The 21,014-nt window shown below is 39.2% G+C and overlaps 1 protein-coding gene across 7 annotated transcripts in view; it reads left to right on the top strand.

Moving 5' to 3' along the window:
* The window catches only part of CEP83 (centrosomal protein 83), a 183,263-nt gene that overhangs the window by 30,434 nt on the left and 131,815 nt on the right, over window positions 1-21,014 (top strand). The window lies entirely within an intron of this gene.

Genomic DNA, 21,014 nt, shown 5'->3' with positions numbered 1-21,014 from the left:
GTTATCCCTCCCCAATCCCCCACCCCCGCTCTCACTCCCCTATCCCCGCTACTTCCTGACAAGCCTCAGTGTGTGATGTTCCTCTCCCTGTGTCCATGTGTTCTCATTGTTCAACACCCACTTATGAGTGAGAATATGTGGTGTTTGGTTTTCTGTTCTTCTGTCGGTTTGCTGAGAATAATGGTTTCCAGCCTCATCCATGTCTCTGCAAAGGACATGAACTCATCCTTTTTTTATGGTTGCATAGTATTCCATGGTATACAGGTACCACATTTTCTTTATTCAGTCTATCATTGATGGGCATTTGGGTTGGTTCCAAGTCTTTGCTAATGTAAACAGTGCCGCAATAAATATATGTGTGCATATGTCTTTTTTTTTTTTTAACTGTGTCATTTCATCCTCAAATACTTAAGTATGCATCTCTATTTGACAAGGACATTTCTAATATACCACCATGCCCTTATGACATGTATCTTTTTTTTTTTCTTTAATGGATTGGAGGTTTCAGTGGGATGGGAGAATCACAAGGAATCAGGTGTTCAGAGGAATGTATTGAGTAGAGGTGAGGAACTAGGATGTTGAAAAGTAAAAAAAGGAGAGAAGGAGAGGAAGAAAGAGGAAGAAAAAGAGGGAGAGAGAACAGGAATATTGCTTCATTCTAAAAATGGGTATTAATAATGGCCGATCAATATTTTGTATTTAAAATGGATAACTCTATATTTATTGAGTTTACTTGTTCCGGATCTGAGTTGAAGGCCTGGATATCCTTATTAATTTTCTGTCTCGTTGAGTCTAATGGGTCTTATGTATCTGGGTATTAAGATCTCTTATTGTTGCATTGATCCTTTTACCACTGTATCTTTGTTGCTTTGAAATCTATTTTATCAAATGTGAGAATTGCAACTCCTGCTTTTTGTTTATTTATTTATTTATTTATTTATTTATTATTTATGCATGTGTCTTTATGGTAGAATGACTTATAATCCTATGGGTATATACCCAGTAATGGGATTTCTGGGTCAAATGGTATTTCTGGTTCTGTATCCTTGAGGGATTGCCACACTGTCTTCCACAATGGTTGAACTAATTTACACTCCCACCAACAGTGTGAAAGTGTTCCTATTTCTCCGTATCCTCTCCATCATCTGTTGTCTCCTGATTTTTTTAATGATCACCATTTTATCTGGCATGAGATGGTATCTCAATGTGGTTTTGATTTGCATTTCTCTAATGACCAGTGATAATGAGCTTTATTTCATATGTTTGTTGGCTGCATAAATGTCTTCTTTTGAGAAGTGTCTGGTCATCTCCTTCACCCACTTTTTGATGCGATTGTTTTTTTCTAGTAAATTCGTAGATTCTGGTTATTAGCCCTTTCAGATGGATAGGTCACAAAAATATTTTCCCATTCTATTGGCTGCCAGTTCACTCTAATGATAGTTTCTTTTGCTGTGCGGAAGCTCTTAAATTTAATTAGATTCCATTTGCCTATTTTGTCTTTTGTTGCCATTGCTTTTGGTGTTTTAGTCATGAAGTCCTTGCTTCTGCCCATGTCCTGAATGGTTTTCTTCTAGGGTTTTTATAGTGTTAGGTCTTATGTTTAAATCTTTAATCCATCTGGAGTTAATTTTTGTATAAGTAAAAGGAAGGGATCCAGTTTCAGTTTTCTGCATATGGCTAGCCAGTTTTCCCAACACCATTTATTAAATAGGGAATCCTTTCCCCATTGCTTGTTTTTATCAGGTTTGTCAAAGATCAGATGGTTGTAGATGTGTGGCATTACTTCTGAGGCCTCTATTCTGTTCCATTGACCTATATCTCTGTTTCGATACCAGTACCATGCTGTTTTGATTACTGTAGCCTTGTAGTATAGTTTGTAGTCAGGTAGTATGATGCCTCCAATTTTGTTCTTTTTGCTTAGGATTGTCTTGGCTATGTGGGCTCTCTTTTGGTTCCATGTGAAGTTTAAGGTGGTTTTTTCCAATTCTGTGAAGAAAGTCAATGGTAGCTTGTTGGAGATAGCATTGAATTTATAAATTACTTTGGGCAGTATGGCCATTTTCATGATATTGATTCTTTCTAACCATGAACATGGAATGTTTTTCCATCTGTTTGTGTCCTTTCTTATTTCCTTGACTGGTGGTTTGTAGTTCTCCTTGAAGAGGTTCTTCACATTCCAAGGTATTTTATTCTCTTTGTATCATTGTGAATGGGAGTTCACTCATGATTTGGCTCTCTGTTTGTCTGTTATTGGTGTATAGGAATCTTCTGATTTTTGCACGTTGATTTTGTATCCTGAGACTTAGCTGAAGTTGCTTATCAGCTTAAAGAGATTTTGGGCTAAGACAGTGGGGTATTCTAAATATACAATCATGTTGTCTGCAAATAGTGACAATTTGACTTCCTCTTTTTCTAATTGAATACCCTTTATTTCTTTTTCTTGCCTGATTACCCTGGCCAGAACTTCCAATGCTATGTCAATAGGAGGGGTAAGAGAAGGAAGTCTTTCTTGTCTTGTGCTAGTTTTCAAAGGGAATGCTTCCAGTTTTTTCCCATTCAGTATGACATTGGCTGTGGGTTTCTCGTAAATAGCTTTTATTGTTTTGAGATATGTTCCATCAATACCTAATTAGTTGAGAATTTTTAGCATAAAGGGCTGTTGAATTTTGTCAAAGGCCTTCTCTACATCTATTGAGATAATCATGTGGTTTTTGTCATTGGTTCTGTTTATGTGATAGATTACAGTTATAGATTTGTGTATGTTGAACCAGTTTTGCATCCCAGGGGTGAAGCCTACTTGATTGTGATGTATAAACTTTTTGATGTGCTGTTGCAATTGGTTTGCCAGTATTTTATTGAAAATTTTTGCATCAATGTTCATCATGGACATTGGCCTGAAATTTTCTTTTTTAGTTGTGTCTCTGCCAGATTTTGGTATCACAATGATATTGGTCTCATAAAATGAGTTAGGGAGGATTCCCTCTTTTTGTATTGTTTGGAGTAATTTCAGAAGGAATGGTACCAGCTCCTCTTTGTACCTCTTGCAGAATTCGACTGTGAATCCGTCTGGTCCTGGAGTTTTTTTTTTGGTTAGTAGGCTATTAATTGCTCCCTCAACCTCAAACCTTGTTATTGGTCTATTCAGGGATTCAGCTTCTTCCTGGTTTAGTCTTGGGAGGGTGTAAGTGTCCAGGAATTTATCCATTTCTTCTTGATTTACTGGTTTATGTGCATAGAGGTATTTGTAGTAATCTCTGATGATAGTTTGTATTTCTGTGGAATCAGTGGTGATATTCTCTTTATCATTTTTTATTGCATCTATTTGATTTTTCTCTCCTTTTTTATTAGTCTGGCTAGTGGTCTATTTTGTTGATAATTTTCAAAAAACCAGCTCCTGGATTTATTGATTGTTTTTTTTTGAAGGTTTTTTTGTGTCTCTGTCTTCTTCAGTTCTGCTCTGATTGTATTATTTCTTATCTTTTGCTAACTTTTGAGTTTGTTTGGTCTTGCTCCTCTAGTTCTTTTAATCGTGACATTAGGATGTAGATTTTATTTTAGGTCTTCCCTCGCCTCTTATGTTGGCATTTAGTGCTATAAATTTCCCTCTAGACACTGCATTGAAAGTTTCCCAGAGATTCTGGTATGTTGTATCTTTGTTCTCATTGGTTTGGAAGAACATCTTTATTTGTGCTTTCATTTCATTATTTATCCAGTAGTCATCATTCAGGAGCAGGTTGTTCAGTTTCCATGTAGTTTTGCAATGTTGAGTGAGTTTTTTAATCCTGAGTTCTAATTTAGTTGCACTGTTGTCTGAGAGACTGTTTGTTATGATTTCAGTTCTTTTGCATTTGCTGAGGAGTGATTTTCTTCCAATTATGTGGTCAGTTTTAGAGTAGGTGTGATGTGGTGGTGAGAAGAATGTATATTCTGTGGATTTGGGGTGGAGAGTTCTGTACATGTCTATTAGGCCCACTTGGTCCGGGTCTGTGTTCAAGTCCTGGATTTACTTTGTTAATTTTCTGTCTTGTTGATCTGTGTAATACTGACAGTGGAGTGTTAAAGTCTCCCACTGTTATTGTGTGGAAATCTAAGTCTCTTTGTAGGTCTCTAAGAACTTGCTTTATGTATGTGAGTGCTCCTGTATTGGGTGCATATATATTTAGGATAGTTCGCTCTTCCTGTTGCATTGATCCCTTTACTGTTATGTAATGCCCTTCTTTGTGTCTTTTGATTTTTGTTGGTTCAAAGTGTGTTTTATGAGAGACTAGGATCACAACTTCTGCTCTTTTTTTGCTCTCCATTTGCTTGGTAAATCGTGAGATGGGTCTCCTGAATACAGCACACCGATGGGTCTTGACTCTTTTTCCAATTTGTCAGTCTTTGTCTTTTGATTGGAGCATTTAGCCCATTTACATTTAAGGTTAATATTGTTGTGTGTCAATTTGATCTTGCCATTTTGATGCTATCTGCTTGTTTTGCCTGTTAGTAGATGCAGTTTCTTCATAGTGTCAATGATCTTTACAATTTGGAATGCTTTTGTTGTGGCTGGTACTGGTTGTTCCTTTCCATGTTTCGTGCTTCCTTCAGGGGCTCTTGTAAGGCGGGCCTAGTGGTGACAGAATCTCTCAGCAGTTGTTTGTTTGTAAAGGATTATATTTCTCCTTCACTTATGAAGCTTAGTTTAGCTGTATATGAAATTCTGGGTTGAAAATTCTTTAAGGATGTGTCATATTGGCCCCCACTCTCTTCTGGCTTGTAGGGTTTCTGCAGAGAGATCTGCTATGAATCTAATGGGCTTCCCTTTGTGGGTAACCCGATCTTTCTGTCTGGTTGCCTTTAGCATTTTTTTCCTGCATTTCAACCCTGGTGAATCTGACGATTATGTGCCTTGGTGTTGCTCTTCTCAAGGAATATCTTTGTGGTGTTCTCTGTATTTCCTGAATTTGAATGTTGGCTTGCCTTGCTAGGTTGGGGAAGTTCTGCTGGATAATATCCTGAAGAGTGTTTTCCAACTTGGTTTCATTCTCCCTGTCACATTCAGGTATACCGATCAAATGTAGATTTGGTCTTTTCACATAACCCCATATTTCTTGGAGGCTTTGTTCATTCTTTTTCACTCTTTTTTCTTTAATCTTGCCTTCTCGCTTTATTTCATTCAGTTCATCTTCACTCTGATATCCTTTCTTCCACTTGATGGAATCAGCTATTTAAACTTGTATATGCTTCAGAAAGTTCTCGTGCTGTGTTTTTCAGCTCCATCAGGTCATTTATGTTCTTATCTACACTGGTTATTCCAGTTTGTATTTCATCTAATCTTTTTTCAACATTCTTAGTTTCTTTGCCTTGGGTTAGAACATGCTCCTTTAGCTCAGAGAAGTTTGTTATTACCCACCTTCTGAAGCCTACTTCTGTCAATTCGTCAAACTCATTTTCTGTCCAGTTTTGTTCCTTGCTGGTGAGGAGTTGTGATCCCTTGGAGGAGAAGGGACGTTCTGGTTTTTGGCTATTTCAGCCTTTTTGTGCTGGTTTCTTCCCATCTTTGTGGATTTATCTACCTTTGGTCTCGGAAGTTGGTGACTTTTGAATGGGGTCTCTGAGTAGACATCCTTTCTGTTGATGTTGAAGCTATCTCTTTCTGTTTTTTTGTCTTCCTAACAGTCAGGTCCCACTGCTGCAGGTCTGCTGGAGGTACCCTCCAGACCCTGCTTGCCTGGGAATCACCTGTGGGGGCTACAGAACAGCAAAGATTGCTGCCTCTTCCTTCCTCTGGTAGCTTAGTCCCAGAAGGTACCTGCCAGATGTCAGCCAGAGCTCTCCTTTATGAGGGGTGTCTATTAGGATAAATGGGGGTCAGGGAGCCACTTGAGCAGGCAGTCTGTTCCTTATCAGAGCTCAAATGCTGTGCTGGGAGCTCTGTTGGTCCCTTCAGAACTACTGGACAGGGACTTTTAACTCTGCTGAAGTGGGACCCACACTGCCCCTTTTCCCAGGTGCTCTGTCTCAGGAAGGTAGATGCTTTATTTATAAGTTCCTGACAGGCTACTGCCTTTTTTCAGATGTCCTGCCCAATAAGATGGGAGTCCAGTCACGGTCTGCCTGTAGAGGCTTTGCTGAGCTGCAGTGGGCTCTGCCTGGTTGCTGTGTAAACTTCCAGGGGACTTTGTTTACACAGGCACATTTACAACCACCTACTGGAGCCTCAGCAATGGTAGTTGCCCCTTCCCCCACCAAGCTCAGTGGTCCCAGGTCAAGCTCCAACTGCTATGCTGGCGCCAAGAATTTCAAGCCAGTGGATCTTAGCTTGCTGGTGTTTGTAGGGGTGGGACCTGCTGAGCCAGATCATTTGGCTCCTTGGCTTCAGCCCCCTTTTTTTCAGGGGAATGGGCAGTTCTGTCTTGCTGGTGTTTCAGGTGCCACTGGGATATGAGAAAGAAAATAAAAAAGCTGCTGTGGCTCGTTGCCCAGTTTTGTGCTGGAAACCGGGGTGCTGGTGTTGTAGGTACCAGAGGGAATCTCCTGGTCTGCGGGTTGTGAAGACTGTGGGAAAAGTGCATTGTCTGAGCCAGAGTGCGGAGTGTCCAGAAAAGTCCCTAATGGCTTGCCTTGGCTAGGCTTCAGTTCCCTAGCCGTTTCCAGGTGAGGCAACACCCTACCCTGCTTTGGTTTGCCCTCCAACTGTCTAACCAGTCCCAATGAGATGAACCTGGTACGTTGGTTGGAAATGTGAAGATCACTCACCTTCTGGATCGCTCTTGCTGGGAACTGGATTGGAGCTGTTCCTATTCTGCTATTTTGGCTGAAGTCCCTCTATTTTTTGTCTTTTCAGAGAACCAACTTTTTGTTTCATTTATCTTTTGTATTGTTTTTGTTGTTGTTGTTTCAGTTTCATTTAGTTCTGCCCTGAGTTTTATTTCTTTTCTTCTGCTGGGTTTTGGTTTGTTTTGTTTTGTTTCTCTAATTCTGTGAGTTGTGAGCTTAGGTAGTCTATTTGTGCTTTTTCAGACTTTTTGATGTAGGCATTGAATGCTATGAACTTTCCTCTTAGCACCACTGCTTTTGCTGTATCCCAGAGGTTTGATTGGTCCTGTCACTGTTATTCAGTTCAAAGAATTTTAAAATTTCTCTCTTGATTTCATCGTTAACCCACAGATCATTCAGGAGCAGGTTTAAATTCTCATGTATTTGCATAGTTTTGAAGTTTCCTTTTGGACCTAATTTCTAATTTTATTCTGCTGTGGTTTGAGAGAGCATTTGATATAATTTTGATTTTTTAAAATTTACTGAGACTTGTTTTGTAGTCTATCTCAGAGAATGTTCCATGTGTTGATGAAAATATTCTGCAGTTGTTGGGTAGAATATTCTGTAAATATCTGTAAAGTCCATTTGTTTTAGGGTATAGTCCATTGTTTCTTTGTTGACTTTCTGTCTTCAGGACTTATCTAGTGCTGTTAGTGGAGTATTGAAGTCCCTCACTATTATTGTGTTGCCATCTATCTCATTATTTAGGACCAGTAGTAATTGTTTTATAAATTTGGGAGCTCCAGTGTTAGATGCATATGTTTTTAGGATTGTGATACTTTCCTGTTAGACTAATCCTTTTATTGCTATATATTGTCCCTCTTTATCTTTTTATACTATTGTTGCTTTAAAGTCTGTTTTATTTGCCTTTGGTTTCCATTTGCATGGAATATCCTTTTCCACTCCTTTACCTTTAGTTTATTTGAGTCCCTATGTATTAGGTAGAGTCTCTTGAAGGCAGAAGATACTTGGGTGGATTTTTATTCATTCCTCTGTTCTGTATCTTTTTTTTTAAGTTGAAACAGAGTCTTGCTCTGTTGCTCAGGCTGGAGTGCAATGGTGTGATCTTGGCTCACTGCAGCCTCTGCCACCTGGGTTTAAGCGATTCTTGTGCCTCAGCCTCCTGAGCAGCTGGGATTATAGGTTCCTGCCACCATGCCTGGCTACTTTTTTTGTATTTTTAGTAGAGATGGCATTTCGCCGTGTTGGCCAGGCTGGTCTCCAGCTCTTGACCTCAGGTGATCCACCTGCTTTGGCCTCACGAAGTGCTGAGATTACAGGCTTGAGCCACTGTGCCAGCCTCTGTATCTTTTCAGTGTAACGTTTAGGCAATTTATATCCAATCTCAGTATTGAGATGTGAGATACTGTTCTATTCATCATACTAGTTGTTGCCTGATTACTTTGTTTTTTGTTTCCCTTGTGTTATTGTTCTATAGGTCCCGTGAGATTTATGCTTTAAGGAAGGTTCTATTTTGGTGTTTGGGTTGTTTCAAGAGTCAGAGCTCCTTTTAGCAGTTCTTGTAGTCCCAGCTTGGTAGTAGTGAATTCTCTGAGCGTCTTGTTTGTCTGAAAAAGACTTTGCCCTTAGTTTTGCTGGATAAATAATTATTGGCTGATAATTTTTTGTTTAAAAAGACTAAAGATAGGACCCAATTCCTTCTGACTTGTACAGTTTCTGTCAAGAAATCTGCTGTTAATCTTTTAGGTACTCCTTTGTAGGTTACCTGATGCTTTTGCCTTATAGCTATTAAGATTCTTTCCTTTGTCTTGACTTTAGATAACCTGATGACTGTGTGCCTAGATGATGATCTTTTTGCAGTGAATTTCTTGGGTGTTCTTGGAGCTTCTTGTATTTGTGGGTTTTTTGTTGTTGTTGTTTTGAAGACGGAATCTTGCTCTGTTGCCCAGGCTGGAGTGCAGTGGCGCGATCTTGGCTGGTTGTAGCTCTGCCTTCTGGGTTCAAGTGATTCTCCTGCCTTAGCCTCCTAAGTAGTTGGGACTACAGTTACATGCCACCATATCTGGCTTTTATTTATTTATTTTTTTTAAGTTTAGCTGGGGTTTCACCATGTTGGCCAGGCTGGTCTCAAACTTCTGACCTTGAGTGATCCTCCTGCCTTGGCCTCCCGAAGTGATGAATTACAGACGTGAGCCACCATGCCTGGCTGAGCTGCTTGTATTTGGATGTCTAGATCTCTGTCAAGACCAGGGAAGTTTTCCTCAGTTATTCCCTCAAGTAAGTTTTCCAAACTTTTAGATTTCTCTTCTTCCTTAGGGTCAGCAGTTATTCTTATGTTGGGTCTTTTAACAAACACCTCAAGTTTCTTTCAGGCTTAATTCATTTTTTAAAATTCTTTTCTTTTCTTTTTTTTTTGTGATAGAGTCTCACTCTGTCACCCAGGTTAGGTGCAGTGGCATAATCTTGGCTCACTGCAACCTTTGACTCCTAGGTTCAAGTGATTCTCCTGCCTCAGCCTCCCGAGTAGCTGGGACTATAGGCATGTGCCACCATGCCTGGCTAATTTTTAGTATTTTTAGTAGAGGCAGGGTTTCACCATGTTAGCCAGGATAGTCTCAATCTCCTGACCTCATGATCTGCTTGCATTGGCCTCCCAAAGTGCTGGGATTTCTGAGCCACTGTGCCCCGCCAAAATTATTTTTTCTTTGTCTTTGTCAGATTGGGTTAATTTGAAAGCTTTGTCTTTGGGCTCTGGAAGTTCTTTCTTCTGCTTGTTTGATTTCATTGTTGAAACTTTCTGGTTGCATTTGCATTTCTCCCCTTTTTTTTTTTTTTTTTTTTTGAGATGGAGTCTAGCCGTCTTGCCTGGGCTGGGGTACAGTCTTGGCTTACTGCAACCTCTGCCTCCCAGGTTCAAGCAATTCTCCTGCCTCAGCCTCCCCAGTAACTGGGATTACAAGCACCCACCACCATGCCTGGCTAATTTTTTATATTTTTAGTAGAGATGGCAGGCTCTCACTTTGTTGGGCAGGCTGTTAACGCCTGACCTCATGATCTGCCCACCTTGGTATCCCAAAGTGCTGGGATTACTGGTGTGAGCCACTGCGCCTGGCCTATTTTGCATTTCTCTTTTTTTTGAGATGGGGTTTCGCTTTTGTTACCCAGGCTGGAGTGCAATGGCACAATCTTGGCTCACTGCAACCTCCGCCTCCTGGGTTCAAGCAATTCTCCTGCCTCAGCCTCCTGAGTAGCTCAGACAGGCACGCACCACCATGCCCAGCTAAATTTTTGTATTTTTAGTAGAGACGGGGTTTCACCATGTCAACCAGGCTGGTCTTGATCTCTTGACCTCGTGATCCACCCGCCTCGGCCTCCCAAGGTGCTGGGATTACAGGCATGAGCCACTGCACCTGGCCTATTTTGCATTTCTCTAAGTGTCTCTTTAATTTCCAGAAGTTGTGATTATCTTTTCTTTATTATGTATATTTCTCTGGAGACTTTTTCTTCTAGATCCTGTTTTTTTTTTTAATTTGTTCAAGTTGTTTTTCACGTTTCTCTGGTGCCCCCTTGAGTAGCTTAATAATTAACCTTCTGAATTCTTTATCTGGCAATTCAGGGATTTGTTTTTGGTTTGGATCCGTTGCTGGAGAGCTAGTGTGATCTTTTGGGGATGTTATCGAACTTGGTTTTGTCATATTACTAGAATTACTTTCCTGGTTCTTTTTCATTTGTGTGTTTCAGTGGAAAGATCTGGAACTCAAGGGCTGCTAAGATTTTTTTTTGTCCCATGAGGTGATTCCTTGATGTGGAATCACCCCCTGCCCCTAGGGATGGCGCTTCCTGAGAGCCAGACTGCAGGGATTGTTATTACCCTTCTGGGTCTAGCCACCCAGCAGGATTCCTGGGCTCCAGACTCATGCTGGGGAATGTCTGCAAATTGTCCTGTGATATGATCTGTCTTCAGGTCTCCCAGCTGTGGGTACCAGGATACCTACCAGCACCTGCTCCAGTCGAGGTGACGGGAGTGAATGCTGGTTATCCTAGTAGTTGAAGTTGTCATGTGAACAGACTCAGGACCTCTGATTATCCATTGTGTTGCAACCAGTAGAATTAGCTGTTGTTTTCTCCTTTGGAACGGGATTGTTCTGAGTTGCTTTAATGGCTTGAGTTGTTTGGCCTCTAGTCAAGAAGTGGCACTTTCAAGAGAGTAGCAGTAGAAGGGGGATATAATCTTGTTTTACGTTGGCAGGATAAGTACTAGGGTATCTAAGATGATGGATGTCCTGAAAGTTTATGTCTTTTGTCTTTGGAGTTTTTTGGCTGTCTGTGGCATTTGCATCAGTAAGCTGCTTTTTTCAAAGGCTCTGTCTCTCTCTCTTTTTTTTTTTTTTGTGGACAGTCATGCAGAAGTATCAATAGAGGACAAATGAATATGCTCTAGCAGTAAAACTGGGGGCAACTTAGTAAGGCCTTTTTGTTCAGATTCCTCTTGGTGTCTCTGTGTCTTACTTCTTTCCGCCAGGTATAGGGAGGACCCCTCTGGATTGAGGGTCTTATAACCTACTTTAGAGGAAGGTGAGATAAACCTTCTTGCTTCTGCTTTTTTCTCAAATGCCAGGGTCCCGTATTTTGGATAGCATGTCTTAAATCCCATCTTTGAGCTTCTGTTGTAGATGGAACATGTGAGTAGAGTGGGATTTATAAGCTAGGAGAGAGGTTAGGAGCTAGGGTGCAAATTTCAGTGTCATTCAGATACAGTAATAGATGAAGCTCTGAGAGATGCAGCTTGACTTTTCTTAAGAGATGGTATAAGGGACCAGAGGATAAGGAAGAATATTTAATAATTTTGGTTTGAGTGAAGGGACTAGTATAATGCTTTATACAGGTTGAGGATCCCTAATCCCACAATCCAGACTGCTCTAAAATCTGAAACTTTTTAAGTACCAACATGACACCATGTCGAAAATTTCAAACCTGACCTCATGTGATGGGTTGCAGTCAAAATGCAGGCATACAACACACAATTTATTATGTACCCCAAGGGAAAAATAAAATTACCTTCAGGCTATGTGTGTATATAAGGTATATATGGAACATAAATGAATTTTGTATTTAGACTTGCATCCCAAACCCAAGATACTCATTATGTATATGCAAATATTCTAAAATCTGAAAAAATTCAAAATCTGAAACCCTTCTGGTCCCAGACATTTTGCATAAGGGATAGTTAACTTGTATTTACAGTTTGTAAGGTGCTTTTGCCTACCTAATATTGTGACTTTTTTAAAGTTTCATTTTGCAGCCTTAATTTTTCAAATGTGTTATCATACTTGCATACATTATCTCATTACTATGGTTTTGGGCTTTCCTATTTTCCAAACCAGTTTTCTTAAGTCTCTGCTGTAAAAATATTTTCTAAGTTAATTTGTATAATTTGAAAAGTCTTACCACAAGGTGTCATTGTAACCTATAAAAAGAATGTCCATGTAAACATTTGCGGTATCAGTTGTGCGATTTTTACATTAAAACTTTTTTTTTGTTTCATATTGGTTTCTTATTTTTTAGTTGTATCCTAATAGATTGTGCATCTCTTGTATTAAAGGAAAAAATAAAATAGCTCATGTTCTTGAGTTCTCAAATTTTTGCACAAACATATGCTTTCCACCCACAAATTCTTTAAGAGTGTGTTGCTATAGAGATGATTTGTTTGAAGGAAAGAATGAGGAGGAGTAGCAGCAGGTGGACATTTAAGGAACAAAATCCTTATTTTATATCTTTGTTCCAGACAGAGCCAACTTTAGAGTTTACCCCTCTGCTTATGAAATCCCTGTGGAAGAAAGGTGGATATTCTGAGTGTTTTACCGTGATGGTGTTTGCAGTTTACTAAGATTCATTTGCCAAAGGTCAGTTTGCCAGATTCCTCATTCTTACGTAGGATTAGTGCTTGAAGTAATTATAATCTTTGAAACAACCTTTCTTCTACTTTAACTGGATTCCATTTCAGTGTTCTTTCTTTCCTTTCCTATCTTGGTGTCCTGACTGGCCTTTTAACTAGTGACATTAAAATACTTTTTGGTTTTTGTGGGGGATGGGTATAGATATTATTGATTCTTGCTCTTGATGCTCCCAGATTAATTTTCTTTTCTTTTTTTTGAAAGGGGGTCTCACTCTGTCACCCAGGCTGGAGTGCAGTGGTGTGATCTCGGCTCATTGTAGCCTTGACCCTCCTGGGCTCAAGTGATCCACCTCAGCCTCCTGAGTAGCTGGGACCACAGGCGCATGCTACTGTGCCTGGCTAATTTTTGTATTTTTCATAGAGACAGGCTTTTACCATGTTGCCCAGGCTGTTCTTGAACTCCTGAGCTCAAGTCATCTGCCTGCCTTGACCTCCTAAAGTGCTGGGATTATAGGTATGAGCCACTGTGCCTGGTTTCAGATTAATTTTCAAGACTATTGACTGCCTGCTGCTACTGTCTTAGTTAAGGCCCTCATCATTGCTTATTTTTGTATTTTTAGTAGAGATGGGATTTCACCATGTTGACTAGCCTGGTCTCGAACTCCTGACCTCAAGTGGTCCACCCATCTTGGCCTCCCAGAGTGCTGGGATTACAAGCATGAGCCACTGCACCCAGGTGCCCGGCCTTGATCTCCTTTTTTCTCTTTCTTCTATTCCTCCTCCTCAAATCTATCCTCCATAAATAAACCACTTATTTTTCTGAAATGTAAATGTGAGGCTACCCTGTAATGTCTTCTCTATATCTAAAAGTTTAAAATCTTTCATTGGCTCCCCAAGACCACAGAATAAACTCCAGTCTTCTGTATATGGCCTTCAAGGCCCTACCTTACCTCTCCAGGCTGTTCTCTCCCCTGCCCTCCACCCCTAATGTTCTTCTCCTTAATCTTCATGATTTTATACTTGATGTTTCTTCCTTACATCCCTTTCTTAATTTTAGCTTCTTCATTGTGAAGTTTTCCCTGGCAGCTTCACTAGCAGAATTAGGGGTCTCTCCTTTGTACATTCATACGACTGGTAAATATGTTATAATATTTTATAATTTTTTTGAGGTTCCTCTTTTTTTAAATTGGCACATAATTTACACATTTATGGGATACTTGTGTATTTGTCACATGGATAGGATGTGTAATGATCAAGTCAGGGTACTTAGGGCATTCATCACCTTGAGTGTTTATCATTTCTATATGGTGGAAACATTTCTAAGTCCTCTCTTCTAGCTACTTTGAAATATATGTTATTCAAATTATTAACTGTACTCTGCTGTGCAACATTAGAACTTGTATCATCTATCTAACTGGATATCTGTATTCATTAACCAACCTTCCTTCATCCCACCTTCCCCCACACATACTACTTCCTGGCCTTTGATATTTTATTTTTTTACCTCCATGAGATCAACTTTTTTTTAAGCTCCCATATATGAGTTAGAACATGTGATATTTGTCTTTTGTGTCTGGCTTATTTCACTTACTGTAATGACTTCCAACTTTATGTATATTGCTGCAAGCAACGTGATTTCATTCTTTCTCATAGCTGAATAGTATTTCACCACGTGTGTATACCACATTAAAAAAAAAATCAGTTCATCCATTAATGGACACTTAGGTTGATTCTGTTTCTTTGCTATTGTGAATAGTGCTGCAATAAACACGAGTCCAGGTATCCCTTTGACATGCCGAATATCTTTTCCTTTGAATAAATACCCCATTGTGGGATTACTAGATTGTATGATAGTTCTATTTTTAGTTCTTTGAGAAATCTTCATGCTGTTTTTCATAGTAGCTGTACTTACATTCCCACCAACAGCATGTAAGAGTTCTCTTTTTCACTATATCCTTGCCAGCATCTGTTATTATTTTTTGATAACAGCCATTCTGATTGGGATGAATAATATGTTAATGTGGTTTTGATTTGGATTTTCTTGTAATTAGTGATGTTCAGCATTTTTTCATATACCCATTGGTCATTTGTATGTCTTTTGAGAAATGTTCATAATGTTTATTTGTGGCCTTTGCCCACTTTTTAATGAGCCCCCCCCCCTTTTGTTTTAACTGATTCCTGGTATATTCTAGGTATTTGTTCTTTTCAGGTGAATGGTTTCCAAATATTTTCTTCCATTCAGTGTTTTCTTTCTTCACTCTGTTGATTCCTTTGTTGTGCTGAAGCATTTTAGTTTAATATAGTCCCATTGGTCTATTTTTGTTCTTGTTTTCTGTGCTGTTGAAGTGTTAGCCATAATATCTTTGCTGAGACCAAGGTCCTGAAGTGTTTTCCCTATGTTTTCTTCTAGTAATTTTATAGTCTTGGGTCTTAGGTTTGTGTCTTTGATCCATCTTGAGTTGATTTTTGTACACAGGAGAGGTAGGGATCCAATTTAAATTTTCTGCATATGGATATTCAATCTTCCCAGTACCATTTATTGAAGGGGGCATTCTTTTCCAAATGTATGTTCTTGATGCCTTTGTTAAAATTAGTTGTCTATTCGTGGATTTCTTTCTGGGTGTAATAGTATTTGCTTTGTATATCTGGGTGCTCTTGTGTCTGGTGCATGTATGTTTAGAAGTGTTATCCTCTTGCTGAATTGATTATCTTAGTATTATATAATGACCTTTGTCTCTTTTTACTGTTTTTGACTTAAAGCCTGTTTTAACAGATACATGCATAGCTACTCCTCTTCCTGCTCCCTTTTAGTTTCTGTTTGCATAGAATGTCTTTTTCCATCCCTTTGCTTTCACTGTATGTGTTTTTATAGGTGAGATGAATTTCTTTTAAGCAGTAGATGGGTAATGTTTTGCTTTATTCTATTTTTAAAGACCTATTCAGCTAGTCTGTTTCTTTTCAGGGGAATGGCATTTAATCCATTTACATTCAAAGTTGTTATGGATATGTGGGGGCTTGTTTATGTCATTTTATTAATTGATTTCTAATTGTTTTGTATGTCCTTTGTTCTTATTATTGTTGTTCAGTGGTTTCTGTAGTAACATTTGAGTCTTTTCCTTGCTTGTGCATTTGTTCTACTAGGGGATTTTATATTTTTGGGTATTTTCTACGTGTAGGATTCTCTTAAGCATTTCTCATAGGGGTGATCTAGTGTTGATGAATTCCCTCAGCTTTTTCTTGACTGCGAAGGATTTTATTTCTCCTTCAAAATTATGGTAACTTTTCTGGGTATGGTATCCTTGACTGAGAGTTTTGGTTTTTTTTTTTTTCTCCCAGCTCTTTGAATATATCATCCCAATCTCATGGGGATTCCTTTATAAGTAACTAGACACTTTTCTTTTGCTATTTTTAGAATCCTCTTTTTGTCTTTGCCTTTTGACAGTTTGACTATAATGTGCATTGTAGAAGACCTTTCTGCATTGTATTTGTTTGGGAATCTCTGAGCCTCTGGTGTCTAGATGTTTAAATCTCTTGCTGGACTTGGGAATTTTTTCTCTGTTACTTCACTGAGTAGGTTTTCTATGCATTTTATTTTTTCTTTGCCTTCTGAGACTCTGAAAATGAGAATATTTAGTTGTTTTACGGTGCCCATCTGTCACAAAGGCTTTGCTCATTCTTTTTTATTCTTCTTTATTTTTGTCTGATTGGGTTACTTGAAAGACCTATCTTCAAGTTCTGAGATTCTTTCTTCTGCTTGATCTAGTCTGTTGTTGAAGTTTTCAAATGTATTTTGTATTTCACTCAGTGAATTTTTCATTTCTATAATTTTTTTTATGATATCTATCTCTTTTATAAATTTTTCATTTATATTCTAGGAATTACTTTTCTGATTTCTTTATATTATTTTTAAGAATTTTCTTGTATCTCACTGAGCTTCTTTAAAATTGATATTTTAAATTGTTTTTCCAGGATTTTATGAATTTTTTTTTTATTTGAGATTTGTTGCTAGAGAGTTATTGTGTTCTCTTGGAGGTTTGATATTTTCTTGCTGTGATGTTAGTGGCTGGGTGGGTGGGCCCAATCTCAGGTTCCTGGGAAGAGTGCTTAGTTGCCAGTGGTGGTAGACTGAGCTGTGTGATCTCCAGGCCTCTGGATTGTGTGCTCTGGCATGGGGGTGGGCAAGGCCAGGTAGGCTTGTCTTTAGGTTCTCCAGTGGCGCGTATAGGTGCTGGCTGTGTTTGGAAGCGGTGGGATGATTCTTAGGCCACAAGCACAGTGTTCATGTTGGGGGAGGCAGTGTCTGTGCTGCAGCCTTACTGCTGGGGAGGGCATAGTAGCTTTCAGGGATTGATACCAGCTGTATGCAGGCAAGTATTAGGAATGTGCATTTCACTTGCATTTTAGCTCTGGTGTTGGCAGTCCATACTTGGCTTGTATTTCAGCCCTGGCAGTGCAGCCTGTGTTTCACTCACATTTTAGTCCTGATTGGTGGCAGCTCATGCTTGGCTTATGCTTTAGCCCAGGCAGTGGAAGCTCATGCTTTGCTTGTTCCTTAGCCCCAGGAGCACAGTGATGGCAGCTCTGGGTGAGGGACTCTGGGCACATAAAAATGAGTGGTGGCTCCACTGCTGGAGCCAGTGGCTTGCACCTTGGCCCAGCATCAGGAACCCGGCATGGTGGCAGCTGTGGGCTGGATATGTCAGTTGGATTTCAGGCATGTGAAGAGGCAGGTGCTGTTGAGCCCAAGGGCAAGGTGTAGTCTTTTGGGACTAGATTCTCAAAATGGTGTCCTACTATAACTGCTTAGGACTGGAGTAGGGAGCAGGGAGGTTAGTTTGCCCCAGCGTGAGCTACCTCTCTGGAGCGGTGCTCTTGTGCAGTCGCCAAGCAGCTCCCTATGTTAGTTTCAGGGCCTATGAGGGTCCAGGGTATCTACTATGGCTAGGATTGTGGGTGGCCATGGTGGGAATGTGGACCCCTGGGCATCTCTCATTTATCCTTTCCTCAGATTGGGAAGTCTCTGCAGGCTCTTAGCTGATCTCGGAGAAGCAGGCTGCCTCACTTCTCTCTCTTTCCTTGATTTAGGTGTTTCCTGTCACCTCTTTGTTGAATTCCTTAATGTTTTATAATTTTAAAACTTTCTGAATTTATGACTTTGAATACACGGTAAAAAAAAATTTAAGTTCAGAGTGGTTAAATAGTTCATTTTCTCTCACCCTTTTTCAGTCATCAGTTGTTGGTTAACAAGTATATTCCACTGACCATCATAAACTCCTTGAGGACAAGGATTTTCTTTTATTTATGTCTGTATTCCTGTATCCAACAAAGTCTTCTAGCATATTAAAGGCACTTAGAAAATATCCATGGATGGCCGGGCGTTGTGACTCACGCCTGTAATCCAAGCACTTTGGAGGCCAAGGCGGGTGGATCACCTGAGGTCGGAAGTTCAAGAAAATATCCATGGAGTACTGTGAATATGGGCAAATGCTCTTCTTTCCTGATAAGAAGTGTGCTTGACTTGATGGTCTGTATATTTTTTTGTCTCTCAAAGCCCTTTTACTCTAAGTAGATTATTCAGTAAATATGGTATAGCAGTCACTCAGTAAGTATTAGTTGTTTAATCAGTTTTTTAAAGTGTATGGTTTTAAAATTAACCTGTGTCTTGAGGATGGCTTTTATTTATCTCCTTTTTCTGGCTGAAAAATTTTATATTTGCTTCGTGACAAATTGGAAAAGATAAAGAGAATGTTTGTGTCAACTGCAGTAAAAATATCAGTTAAACTCAGTTTTAAGTATCAGTTTCTCTTTATTTACTTTTTAGACTAAGGCATAAATCTTATGGAAATAAAATTAAATCAGGATTTATTTAAAAACAATTTTCAGGATATGTTGTTGCATCAATAGACAATCTTTATTGTGTATTAGCAGCCACATTATGGATAGCCTTTTCTATTTCAGAAGAAAGATGGGACTGTGAGCAAAGAAGAATCTACAACTCACGTAGAGGTGCTAAGTGCTCATAAATCTTCTGGCAAGTCCCATATTATTGTAATAGATCCTACATTAAGAACTGTTAAAATGAATTTGGACAAGAATCATCTTTGCCTTTCAGATCACAACTTTCAGAGACTTTGGTAATTTACTCCTAAGCATCTGAGGTTGACTCATTACTATGCCCTGCTTTCTAGAATTCTTTTGTGTGAATGAAGCTGTGCAGAGGCAGTATAATCGTAAAAATAGAATAACATTTTAATTTAGAGTGCTTGGTGGTTGATTGCTAACCACTCGAATACGTATCTTCTTCCTTTCCTTTTTCCTTGCTCTCCCTTGTTTCTTTCTAAATCACAATTACAGAGCCTGGCACCTTACCAGGGTTTTGAAGGGTCTGCTCCCAGCTGCACTTCAGGTTCTGGCAGGGTGTCAAGTTGTGACATTTTTTTTGTACACAAGACATCCTGGATGGCTATCCGAAGGTTGTTTGGGTGAGTAGTATAGGATTATCTCTGGATTTTGAAAAAATTAATTTTGTTTCTAAGTAAAGTAAATGCCTGATATAGGTCCTCCCTAGACTTTTAATGTTTTTAAAAAACAGCATTCACTTTGAGGGCATGTGGTATTTAAAGCATTGTTTTGAAATGTTCAAAGGCATAGCATGTGCTTTTAATGGAATGTGTTTTGGAAGCTTTCCATGAGCATCAGCAGCTGTGCCTTTTGAATATTTTGAATTACCATACTTTGGGGCAGACGTTGTACTACCCACTGCTTAAAAAATACAGTCCCTATGAAAAATAAAAGGTCATATGGAGGTCCGTAGAGCTGGGACCAGTCAAAAGAAGTTGTGGAAAGGACACATGGATGTGAGTATGTATTTGCAATGTTTGCAAAGAGAAGATGAAGAATTTGGGAAAAGGTTATACTAGTCTTTTAAAAACTGCCTTTCACTGAGACTTGCCCAACAAGTGCTCACTGATTAACAGATTGATCGAGACGATGTTTCACTTTTTTTCCCTTTTTACTGTTTGAACTATGTACTTTATTTCTGAAAAGTTTTGGCCAGGCACAGTGGCTGATGCCTGTAATCCCAGCACTTTGGGACGCTGAGGTAGGAAGATCACGAGGTCAGGAGGTTGAGACCATCCTGGCTAACACAGTGAAACCTTGTCTTTACTAAAAAAAATACAAAAAATTAGCCAGGTGTGGTGGCCTGCGCCTGTAGTTCCAGCTACTCGGGAGGCTGAGGCAGGAGAATTGCTTGAACCTGGGAGGCGGAGGTTGCAGTGAGCCGAGATTCATGCCATTGCACCCCAGCCTGGGTGACAGAATGAGAATCTGTCTTGAAAAAAAAATTTCGATATGAATTTATGTATTTAGTCAACTCTGCACAGTAGATGTTTTATTTTGTATTTCAAACATCTAATACTTGTTTAACTGTCTTATGAGCAATTGACAGCTGTGTATTGACTGGTTGAAGTTAGAGAACTCTAACCATGGTAGGAATTTAAAATTGTGTTAGAAATTTTGAGTTTGATAAACTTTATTATGAGCAAATACTAATACAAGAGAAAGCCATTGTATTAGTTATTGGTGACTGCTGTAACAAATTACCATATAATAGGTGGCTCGGAAACAACAAAAATTCATTCTTTCAAAGTTTTAGAGATTAGAAGTCAGAAATCCATTTGCTGGCAGAGCCACATTCCCTTTGAAGGCTCTAGGGCAGAATCCTTTCCTTGCGTTTTCCAGCTTCTTATGCTGTAGACTTTCCTTGGCTTATGGCTACATCTTTTTCTGTCTCCATGGTCACATTGCCTCTTCCTCTTCACATCAAAATTTCCTCTTCTCTCTTAGAGGATACATGTGACTCTGTTTTGAGCCCACTCATATAATCTGGCATAAGCCTCTCCTCTTAAGATTCTTAATTTGATCACTGCCCCCTCTTTACTATATAAGGTAATATTCATACCATGAAGAGATTAGGAAATGACATATTTTGAGGGGCCAGCATTCAGTCCACTACTGTTTGGAAAACTGTTTCTGAATTTGGAGGAGAAAACTGAATCAAGGCTAAAGTAGCATTTGGATGATGAACACAGTATTTGTTCATTTAATATTTTTGAACTCATAATATGTGTCTGTGGTTATTTAGGTGCTGGGGTTATGAAGATGACTAAGACATGTTTCTTGTCATGGACGAATTGACATTCCATGTGTTATGTATACTACAATGCAAGATAAAACACAGAATAATTATATAAGTTTGGGAGAGTCTTTACTTCATGGAGGAAGTAATACATTCCTGAGTTGGGTTTTGAAGGCTGTACAAAGAGATGGAAAAAGCCTTCTGAGCAAGAAAATTAGG

Source organism: Callithrix jacchus, chromosome 9, assembly GCF_049354715.1.
Source record: "Callithrix jacchus isolate 240 chromosome 9, calJac240_pri, whole genome shotgun sequence".
In the NCBI taxonomy this organism is placed as follows: domain Eukaryota; kingdom Metazoa; phylum Chordata; class Mammalia; order Primates; family Cebidae; genus Callithrix; species Callithrix jacchus.
Note: the sequence above shows the minus strand (reverse complement) of the source record. Positions and strands in the feature narration are given on the sequence as shown.